Source organism: Lynx canadensis, chromosome A1 (genome assembly GCF_007474595.2).
Source record: "Lynx canadensis isolate LIC74 chromosome A1, mLynCan4.pri.v2, whole genome shotgun sequence".
Classification (NCBI taxonomy): domain Eukaryota; kingdom Metazoa; phylum Chordata; class Mammalia; order Carnivora; family Felidae; genus Lynx; species Lynx canadensis.
Window position 1 is genome coordinate 206637625 of NC_044303.2, and position 12374 is coordinate 206649998.

Here is a 12374-nt window from a genome sequence, read left to right on the forward strand (position 1 = left end):
GGTAAATATATCAAGACTTTAGGGAGTGAGAAGGAAGAGGAAGTAAAGATGACTCTGTTGAAACTTGATTTGATATAAAATGTAAGGAAGAAAACAAGGAAAGAGTAGGTGTGGGAAGAAAGCTCAAGAATTTGGTTTTGTACATGCTAAATTTAATCTCATTAATCTCCAAGTACAGATGTCAACAAAACAGTTGCATAACATGTCTGGATTTTAAGGGTTTATGTTTCAAGTTTCAGAACAGTAATCATCAGTATTGTTAATGTCTAAAGACATGAGACTGAATAAGATTACCATGGAAATGAGTATAACCAGAGAAAAGAAGGGTGCAGAAACCAAGCCCTCCCAGGATACTCCAACAGTAAGTAAGGGACATAGAGGAATCCACAAAGAAGACTGAGGAGTGGTCAATGAGGATGATGAAAACCAGGAATGGTGTCCACTTAGAAAAAAAAGAAAGAAAACACTTCAAAAAGAAAAGAGGATAAAATGAGAGAAAAGAAATAAATGATTTATTGTGTCAAATACTGCTGAAAGTACAACTAAGATGAGCATTGACATTTGATCAATCAAATACCAAGCATTTGATATTTAATTTAGCAAATGGGACTTGTTGACAACAGTATTTTTATTGGAATAATAGAGACAGAGCATGATTTGACTGAGTTCAAGAGAGAATGGCAGAGGAGAAATAGAAATAGTGAGAAAAGACCTCACTTGAGGGGGGTTGCTGTAGAGGAGACTAAAGGAATTGAGTGATTACTAGAGAGAAAATGAAAGGAAAGGTTTAGTTGAGATTGTTAAACTAAGAGCTTATAAGCAGATAATGAGAATAATCCACCAGGAGGGGAAATTAATGATGCAGGAAAGGAGTATTACTGGGGAAATAGCCCTGAGAATGTGAGAATGGAATATAATGGACAATTGAAAAGGTTGTCCTTACTAGGAACACAGACACCTCATCTGCAGGAGCAAGAGGGAAGATAAAATATAAGGGCACAGGTGCTGGTCAGTGAATGGATGTAATGTGGAAACTTGTAGACCTTCTCCTGTGATTGCCACCATGTATTCAGTAAAACTGAAAGCAAATTCATCAGCTGAGAGTAAGCATGGGTAAGTAGGTGCTGAAGGTAAGGAGAGAGGAGAGAGCACAAAATAGTCATCTATCACCCTTTCTGTTTGAGAATTCTAAGTTACTTTCATTCTAAGCTACCTACTCCCAAATCCCCTACCCCAACCACCAATGCCAAATGGTAATCAAAGTAGAATTCATGGAGGGGTTTCATAGTGAGCAGAACCTGGTAAAGTAAACAACTCTGCTCACCCAAATTCTCTATTTTCTCTGGGGCACTTGGAATAGGGCCAAGCATGGTCTCTGTTTTTATCACTTGAAATGTTTTCAGCAACAACTAATCCAACTTCATGTCCCATCCCAATGGTTCAATTGATACCCAATTAGTTCTGGGGGTGAGGAGTCAGGCTGAGCTTCTTTTCCTGCTTGGAATGACTTCTTGAGAAAAAGCTGAACCAACTTTCTCTAGTAGGCATCTAGGGGATTCTGGATATTTTGATGAGGCAAGATGAATCCAAAGTTTCCTTTCTTTCTTCTAGGGCATCTAGAGATGCCCTAGATTGAACTTCTAGAGATGCCCTAGAAGAAAGGAAGAATGAGTTAGAATTTCTATGCCCCAGGAAATTTTAAGAACTTAACAAATATTGTCTCCTTCTTTTTGGTCTGCTTCCATTTGGCTAGCCTTCATTATATATATTTTTCAGATACACAGACCTTCTTTTCCATGTCTGGATTGGGAACTACATTTTTCCTTGTCTTATAAACAAAATAAATTGCATTTAGAATGCTTTCCTTCTTAAACTTTACACATGCATTATGTCTGTCATGTTCACAAAAACTGTATCAGAGAAGTATCTGATTTTGTAAATAAAGAAACTGAGGTTTCAAATGACCTATTCAAATTTATGTATCTAATGAGCAAAGGATTATTTTTGCCAATACCCTTTTACCACAGATCTCATAACTTTCACTAAGGTTACATTTACACATCTTTTCTCTGCTGTCTACTACAATTATAGCACTATACCAACCCAATACAATTCTAGATGGATTCAGCTAATCTAAGCTTAGAATATCCAACTAGAAATTGATTAGCAGTGGACATGTACCTTACTGATCAAAGATTCTAAACCCTTCTGTCAGTGGAAACATATACTTCATCAGTAAAAATAGATGAAAATTTTCACTAGTTACTAATATGTTTAAGGAAGACTTAAATTTCCTTAAGCTACAGAATTCTGGAGAATCTGCAAGCCAATATTTTAGCCAGCCAGTACCCTGTAAATTAAAGAAAATCATAAGTCTCACAGACCAGGAAGACTATGACAAAGGAGTTGGGGTAAGGAAGAAAAAAAAAAAGAAAGAGAAAATTTAGGTTTTATGGGAAGAGAAACTAACATTTATCCAGCTTTTTTAATCTGCCAGGCATTTTATACATATTATTTATTTCAACCTTGAGAGCCATGAAGTAGAAGTAGGATCTCTCAAAGACTAATAATGTTCAAAACATTGTAAACTTTGTGAGTAGGATTTCCACCCAATATTCCCTGACTTCCCACCTCATCTTCTTTGGAAAGGCTATTTTATTCCCAAGGATCCTAAAATACTTGCCAATAGCAACATGGTTACAATAAATGTATTTGAGCCAACAGACATAAACATATATGTAATAAACACTTAAAGAAAAGAAAAAAGTCCAATTCCTCCATAATATGCCAACCTAGGCAATTAACTAACACAAGTCTAGAATCACAAGGTGTCTTGTTTTGAAAAGGCCATTATAGAGCCTGCTATCTTCCTGTACATGCTGTTTTCAAATGTGAATAGTTTCTTTCCAAGGCAGCTAAAAAGAAGGCAATTTTGCCAAAAAGAACAATGTGTAATCCGATGTTTTGCCTGTCTTTATCAGTTCATCCTTAGAGATGTTAACTGTATGCCCAAACCTAAATTAAGAATCAGAATTTCAATAAATAATTGAACTCTTGGGGTGCCTGGGTGGCTCAGTCAGTTGAATATCCAACTTCAGCTCAGGTCATGATCTCACTGTTCGTGAGTTCTGGGCTAACATCTCCAGGTCTGGAGCCACCTCAGATTCTTTATCTCCCTCTCTCCGCCCTTCCCTTGTTTGTGCTCTCTCTCTCTCTCTCTAGCCCTCTCTCTCTGTCTCAAAAAAAAAATAAACATTAAAAAAAATAATTGAACTCTTATAAGGAAGAGACATTCATGTATTGATTGAATTAACGTTTTAATTAAAAACTCCTATTTTTCAGGTATTCTCCTATATCCTTTAGATACAGGGGTGAACAAAATATAAACATACTTGTTCTCATGGAATAAACATACGTTATAGGAGGGCTAGGAGAGCTATAGCCAATATAGGAGAGCTAAAGCCAATTATCAGACAGTTACATAATCACAAATGTAATACAATATATGAAGTGAAAATAATGAGTTGTAAGTAAGCATACAAAAAAAAAAATCACCTGACTTATTTTGGAAATCATAGCAGATTCCTAGAAGAAGTGAGACTTGAGTTCAAAAGGACAAGTAGGTGCTGGCTAGCTGAAGAGAGAGGAAGGGTCAGGGAAGGCATGGGCAGCAGCATTAAGTGGAAGCATGGAATGCTCTGGTTTCAGAAGGAATTCCATTAATGCTTTTGGGGATTGAGGAGGGAGGAGCTTGAGACGGAACTAAAGAGGTCATGCAAGGTCTTGTGGACTTTGAGAAGCACTCTGGACTGTATTTTTTTATTTTAATTTTTTAAATATGTATTTATTTATTTTGAGAGAGAGCGTGCACACATGAGCAAGCAGGGGAGAGACAGAGAGAGGGAAAGAGAAAATTCCAAGCAGGCTCCGCCTTGTCAGCACACATGCAGGGCTCCATCTCATGAACCATGAGATCATGACCTGAACCGAAATCAAGAGTACAACACATAACCAACTGAGCCACGTAGGGGCCCCTGGCCTGGATTTTGAAGGCAATCTGATGCTGTTAAAAATTTTTAAGCAAGAGAGAGAACTAAACATATTTGTTTCTTGAAAGATTTCTCTGGATGCTATGAATAAATAGGAAGGAACAAACAAAAATATTTTGCAGAAATTCAGGAAAGAGAGGAGGATGGTTTGAACTAGAATAAGGGTAATAGAGGTGGAGAAGAGTAGGTGGGCTTCAAAACACAAGAATTAGTGTTTAATTCAATATGGGGGTTGAGAAGAAAGAGGGTCTGATATTACATCCATGTTTCTAACTTGAGAAAATCATGAAATTGTACTAATCATAAAAATGGAAGAAATCCAAGGATACACACATTTGGAAAGGTGCAGTATTGTTCCAACTTTGGACATAATGAATTTTAGATACTTGTTTGATGAGGAGGAGCTCTTAAGTAGGCTGCTGGGTAAACTGGCTAACGATACAAATTTGAGAATGTCTCCAAATCTATTTAGGTACAGAGCCTAGATTGAAACAAGGCTCCTTCTCAATTATTTAGGTTGTATTGCACAGTGACAGCAGGACACAGATATGCACAAAGGAGAAACCAATAACAGATACCCCTTGTGACAAGTATTTTCCTTCCGTGTGGGCCCTCAAATTAACTGACCTTTTATCCTTCATCATCTAAGTGACTTCCTTGTTTCAGTTCTGTTGGTATAGGATTTGAGCCATCAACAAATGGTAATGAAGATGTGAAAGCAACATTGCCTAGAACTTTTCCCCTTAAGGTGTGGAAGAGGCTAAAATTTTAAGAATGAAAAACATCTTCATAGATGAAAATTTTACAGTGTAGATTAAACAGAAACCAGGGGCTAATATCAAGAAAGAGAATATAGTTCATCAAGGATAAATTCTCAATATTGACCTAGGTGGTATACAGGGTATTCACAAAATACGTGCTATACATCATGCTTATAATTAAAGGTAATGATTCATAGATGAAAGACATTTAATTATTAAGCAAGACAAAAAATTTTAAAAATATGTTCAAACATATGGTATGGATTATTTGTTCAGTCAATAAACACTTGTTGAGGAATCATCATTTGACAGACTCTGTGTTGTATCTATATCTCAAGACATAGAGAAGAATAAAATATTAGTTTCTTCATTGAAGAAAGTCAAGTGTTAGGGGAAAAACAGATAACTATCAAAAAGTTACAAAACAAATGTACTCAAAATAAATATGTGTTTCCATGGGGAAATTCCATGGGAACATTTAAATTGGATCGATTAAATTGGCTGGGGTAATGATATTTCAATTTGATTTTGAAAAAAAAAAAGGTGAATGTGCCAAACTGAAAATGGTGGAAGGCCTCTATAAGCCTAAGACATAGTTTGGCAAAAGAAACAGAAGAATGAAAGGTTGCGGTGGACTGACTGATATACAGGTATATGGTGGGAACCAGTGGGAACTGGTGGAAAAAGAGTCTGGGATGGTGGATTAGGGTTCTGTGTACTGTGCCACGGGTTTTATCCTGCAGGTAATGAGGGATCATCTGATCGATTCCCGAGAGAGGTGAGCCATGTTCCACATGGGACCGAGTCTGGATATTGGTGGAGTAAAATGGTTACCTGAGTAGTCATGGCAATGTTACAAATGAAGTTCAAAAGATAAGAAACTGTTTAACACTAAGAAAGCCAAATCTGTCAAGCGTGAGGGTTGAGCACTATAGATGAATAATAGTACAAGGTAAATGGTTGCAGGAATGGGTTGAAAATAAAAAGGCAAAGACAGAGTAAAATAAAGGGCCCCAAGAGCTAAGGAACAGCAGATTCACTTAATAGGCCTCTGTCTAGGACATGAGTGAATGAGTTGGTTTAGTTAAAAGGGATGAAGTTTGGGGAGCTCTTGCAGAGGGAGACATAGGTTGTTAAACAAGGAGCTAACATAATCAGACTGGTATTTTAGAAGAATTGCACTGGAGTATGGTGAAAGATGGAGCAAAGATAAGGGTCAGGAAAGCGTTCTTTTGTGAATGTGAAGAAGAGAAAGACTTTGGTGAAAGTTTAAACTAGTTTATGGGCCACAACAGTTTGGTCAGGAAGGGGAAAGATAAAATGCTGCCAGAGAGGTTGGGTAGGACTGCAAGGTGATTTGCAGGATGGGTAGAATTTGGCTCAATAGTGAGGAATGGGGAAGGGACTCCATATTGGAGGAGAAAGTAGCAGAACTTATTACAGGATAGCAGATTTGGGAAACTCCTGGGCCAGACTCCATCTGGCGTTTTGGTATTCATATCTGGTTCTCAGCATGAACTCTCTTTTGGAAAGGATTGGTAAGTGTCCTCAGCACCATATTTGTTACTGTCCAGTGGCTTCCTGCATCGGTCACCTTCAAAAGTTTCAGCACAAAATCCTGTGGGTTGGAAACCAATACAATAATAGTTAATCCATGGGTTTGCATTTAGATGATACTTTGTGCCTTGGTGTAGTAGAAAGAACTTGAGCTTTAACCACATACTAGCTAAATGATTGATGAAAATGATCTTACAATAAGAAAGATGGCTGTCTGTCAAAAGAAAAGAATGATATGGTTTATGTATCTGCACATTGAGCTGCAATCAGAGATGTTCTGCAGACTGGCCACTGCTTTTTAATGATTGCATTGACGTCAGACGGTGTCTAGTGCAACCAGCTATTTTTATATATCAATTGAAAATGCAGCAGCTATCTCTCCTCTGAATTAGATCACAGAGCAGCAATGAAAACACATGCCTCTGCCATAAGGTAGATGAACAGGCACTTCTGGGTTATGTTAGAGAGAATATGAGTTTTTCTCAATCTGCCCTGGAGCAATGGTTACAGTTGTCAATTGTACAAATCACTGGGTACCTTTTCGTGAAGTATTTGTAAGAAAGGAAGAAAGGGAATATTTTGCTCCGCTGATCTGAGAATAGCTACAACAAAGCTGAGCACAGTACACACAGCAAACCAATCTTTAGGAAAGCAGCAAGATTATCAATGTCAGACAAGGAAAGAATGTCCTTTTCTCCATGTTAATGCTGATTCCATTAATGAAAAGGAAGTTGGAGGATCAGGTTCTGGTCCAAGGTCCTGGGACCCAGGACGTCTGAGGGGCTGGGTCCATGAAGAATTCCTCCAACTGGATATTTTCTGATGCAGCTGTTCCTGAAAATACCTCCTGATGTTGCCAGATGGGAATCTCTGGATTAGAAAACCTTATGCATAAGCACACAGCAGCAGGACAACTGTGACTGGTATTCTCAGCAGAATGCCAGAGTAGCTCTGAATATATTTTCATGTGCTATCATACTTTGATTAGAAATAAAGAAAATGCATGATCAACAAACATTACATAATACATGTTCAAGAAAAGTCTCATAATCATGATGACAAAGGTCATAGTAGATTTTTAAATCTCCCTGTATAGAATCAGTTCCTTGTGCATACAGTTTTGTTTGTTGGAGAAGGTAGAAACCCATTATTTTATAAAATTTGGGGGTGAGTTGGGAGGACTAAACATTCAAATTCAAAACCATCAGCTTTTTGTGACTCTATGTTCTTTCCCAGATAAGTACAGACATTTCAGCAAGACCTTTGTTTGCTGGGCAGTATTATATGACTGCACTTTATAAATTCCGAATTTTAAATTACAGATGATAATATCAGCTCCCAAATGTCAGACATCATGATGAATTGGCTTTTCAACTTTTTAAGCCATTCACTTTCCTCCCTTCCGAAATGTCAAATGTAAAGGCTCCTGATAACAAAGCTGTGCAAAGCTTGTTATTATTTTTTTTTTTGCAGGAATCATAATACTTAATGGACAATTCTTCCAAAGCTTGTTTCATATGTGTTCTTTGCTTGATATTCTAATTGTTCAGACTGTACCAGCTTTTGAGTAAACTAATCAATAAAATCTACCTCCCCCCAATATAGCAGTTTTGAAATGATTGTTTTCACCACTTCCATAGCACTAAAATTGTGTTTAAAATGTCAATTTAATGCCTAATTAACCTCTTACTTTTAATTTGTCTTTTGTTCCAGACACACAGATGTTCATTTTGCCCTTTTGGAAAGTGAAGGTAGAACAGCTAAAAAAAGAATGTCAAGGCTCATGAATTTTTCTTCATTAACATCTTAATCTAGCAAAACTGACATAAGAATTGCACCTTGTATTTCATGGAATGTTGTTATAAAGCGATATTAAAAACTGGACTGTCATGCTTTTTTCCCCTACTTTCATCAAAGCTAAAATGGAAATATTCATTGTTGAAAAGCACAGACATTAAACTGTCGGTTGTTTGAATGACTGATTTACTTATAAATATACTCATTTACTCATTCATTCAACACATCTTTATAGGGTATCAACCAAGTTCTAAGCACTAGGCTAGGTAAGAAATACAAGGTAAACAAAACACAGCATCTGAGTTTGAGGAGTTGGAATTTATGGTGGGAACAAGCTATATCATAGTTATAGTCAATAAGAACTTAATAGGTCAAAGACTATCTCTTTTTTCTGAACATGACTTTGAAATTAAGTTCCTGAAGTTCTGAAAAGACTATTACACAATAATTCTTTAAAAAAAAAAAAAAAAAAAAAAAACCTTACCTCAACTATAATCTAACATAGCTCTAAAGGATACTCCTCCTTTGTTTAGGTCACATTGCCATTCAGCTTTTATCCTCTTGCTCAGCTTTGTCTCCTTGAGAACATGAAACAGGTCGCAGTGCCCTTATACATGCCGTAATACAAACAAATTCAGATTTCCAACAGTGACCCTCATCAAAATAACTGTATGTATTGCTCCATTTTCAGCAAATTCGTTTTCTATTTTCTTTTGTATCTCTCAGGAAAATGAGTGGGCATTCTAACCAACTCTGATGATTGCAACCTTGACTTTCATTACAAAGAGAGCACATAACTTTCAGATAGCTTAATTGATGAACAAAACTGTTGACACAGAAGATTCAAGCACCCTTCCTCTGTATTAGCAATGGAAGAGAATAAATATCATCATATGTTATATGCACCAACCATCTCTGGAAGGATGCACAAATTCAGATTCCAGAGGCCTCTATCTTCAGATTAAAACTATTCTGCACCACCAGGAATAGAAGGGCTCAACATTTTTCTCAATGAGAAAAGCATCGTCAATTGAAGATTGTTAACTCTGATAATAACACCTAACCTTATTAAATTACTACCACGTTCTTACTTGCAGGTACTGTGATTCACTTTTCTCATGCTTCATCTCAGGTCAGCGCTCACTTCCACTGCTACAATCCTAAAAACAGGCCATGGGCCAAGGGTAGCCCCGTGCACGTAGGACACCTTCAAAGCCTACTGCATGTAATCACAACTGCCAACTGGCTGTGCAATTTAATGGAACTTGAATATACAAAGGTAACTTCGGCGGTGAGGACCAAAGAGAGTTCTATTTATTACTTTATATTTGAGAACAGAGAAGTAAGCAAAGTTGTATGGTGCTGAGGGATCAGAAGGAGTGGAAATAAGAATGAAGCTCTGGGTTGTATATGGTGGCTAAAGGACTTTTCATCACAAAGATGCCTATGGTTTAGTTTTAATTTGTTCATGTGTATGTGATGTTACATTTGTACTCTGATATACTTCAGGAAAGTCTGCTACTCACACAAAATGACCTTGTATAGGTAGGTGTATGTGTATGTTTATTTTTGTTAGTTAGTGGTAGGGGAGGGTTGCAATTTTTTTGGATATGTGAAAAATATGGAAAAGATCCAAGGGTCTTTGTGTCAGTCTCAGGGTCGACACAGTCTGAGAAGAACAACATGAGCAAAAGAGCAAGTCAATTCATAAAATGAGAGCCAACTGTTGGAAGCAGGTGTCCAAAGCCAGAGGTAGCCATGAGAACACAAGTCCCTCTGGAGCTCATGGCAATCTGGGAAAGGGCTATGGTCTTCCACATTCCAGGGAATGGGGCTCAAATCAATCCTCCTTACACCTAAAGAGTTAGGGAGAACTCCAAACACCCACAATACATAAGTATTTGCTTTGAAGAAAACATTTTCCCCACAGTTATTACAGAAACCGCAATCAAAAGATTTGTCTATCCATCGCCTGTTAGAAGGCTGCAGGAATATAAGACTATGCATTGTTTAAATCTCTTAAAAACAAGATTTGTCTTCCCTATAAGAACTTCATTTTCTAAAAGTAGGTTGGTCCCTAGAGAAGGGATTACTTAAATTAAAGCCAATCTGTGAAACATGTAATTATTTCTCTGGAGTGTCAGCATTTACTTCTCTTGGAGAAAGCCTGCAGATCTGGGCTGAAATGGTGTAGTTGCATCAGTATTTTGTGGTCACTGGACTTGGTTCCTTGTATCTGATAACATATTTCTATAAAGGCTACATGTGAATTTTATGTAAAATGGTTATTGAAACGTTGTCCATTTTGTTATTTGCTGTCTGTGGCAAAGACTAGCAGTTGCTCATCAAATGTTTTTGGTGGTATATACCTAACCAGAAGAAGACTACATACACTTCCCAGCCAACCCTGCATCCTTACATGATGTGGCATGTGCTCAGTTGGAGACAATAAAATAGGTGCAAAAGTGGTTGTATGAGAGAGAGTTCTGGAAAATTCTCTTAAATGGAAAAGGACAAATAACTTTGGAGGGTTACTCCTTCTTTCTCACAGCCTGAAAGTCAGATATGATCACTAAAGCACCATAGCTGTGTTGGACCAAAAGGTACTTTAAGGATGGAAAGCACAAATCTTTTTTTTTTTTTTTTCAACGTTTATTTATTTTTTGGGACAGAGAGAGACAGAGCATGAACGGGGGAGGGGCAGAGAGAGAGAGGGAGACACAGAATCGGAAACATGCTCCAGGCTCTGAGCCATCAGCCCAGAGCCCGACGCGGGGCTCGAACTCACGGACCGCGAGATCGTGACCTGGCTGAAGTCGGACGCTTAACCGACTGCGCCACCCAGGCGCCCCAGGAAAGCACAAATCTTGAGAATGATCAACCAGAAAATAAGAGCCCAAGTCCTTGGTGACACCATGAAGATTCTCCAAAAAAAGCTTGGGATTTCTTCTTTTATTCGAGAGAGAAATAGCTGCTCATTTGTTTAAAGCATTTTTATTTGGGGGTTTCCTGTTTTATGCAGCAAATCTAACCATCTGTCTCCTGCATAAGGATATGAATTGTAAGTTTCTTGTAGAGTTTATTGCCAGGAAAGGCTACTTCTTTCATGATAGGTTTACTTTATATCTCGCTGCCTTTGCTTTTTATGGAGAGCGGAGTTAAATTTAGTGGTTGTTGCAAAATGATTCTTGCCGTAGGCTGCTGGTATAATGATTTTTATCTCTCCCCCTGCCCCCAGCCTGAACCATTCCCACATCTTCTGGTACTTTACCTCCATTTGAATTAGTTCAGTTGCATATATTTATAAACTTCCTGAAAAGTGCTTTTAAAAATATATAATCACAAGATTTAGCATGATCTGCTGATTAGGTGACATTACATTTTAGAAAAGAATCATATAGGAAAAGGGAACTGTGGTTTAAATCACTGATATTTAACCAAAAACTGCTTCATTCTCCCTTAGCTGAAGGATATTTTCTCTCTGCTCATCAAACAAATCAAAGACAAACAAGACCTATGTATATTTACAAAAACAATTCAGATTATAAATATAGTTCTTACACTGTTGCTTCTTTTGTATACACAGAACTCAGGAACTCAAGACATGGCTATTTACAAGCACTAAATTCATCAGTGTTGGGTAATGAATTTTTATGCTAACCGCTAGTAAGGAGCAGAGCCAAAATTGAAACTCAGGTCTCTGTCCTCTGTCCATATTACTGATTCCTACTTGTAGAAAATAATGAGATGGTGCAATCTCAGGGGGAAACAAAAGGTAATGTACCAACAGCCACATCTCCTCACCTCTTCAAAGATGTTTTGTTTTGTTTGTTTGTTTTGTAATTAAAAAGAACAGATAAAATAACAAAATAAACCTCTACAGATTTCAGTTGCACCTCTGCCACCAGTCTGAGGTGCTGACCTCTGGAAATCAGTGACCTGATGGTGACACACCTCCTGCCCCGCCCTAACGTGTTCTCTTGCTTCCTTCAAACTGGAAACTTCTCAGATCTGCAGGGACTTGCTATAGGTATAAGTACACTGGGGACAAGAGTGGGGTGATTTTCACTACAGTATAAAAATAAATGCAGAAAATATAAGCCTTGTTTTCATTAGAACATAGTTCTGACTGCGATCTATTTTGTGGGTGGATAAAGTTGTGCACACAATAAATGATTTTGCTAAACTTACTGTCAACGAAAGAATAAAG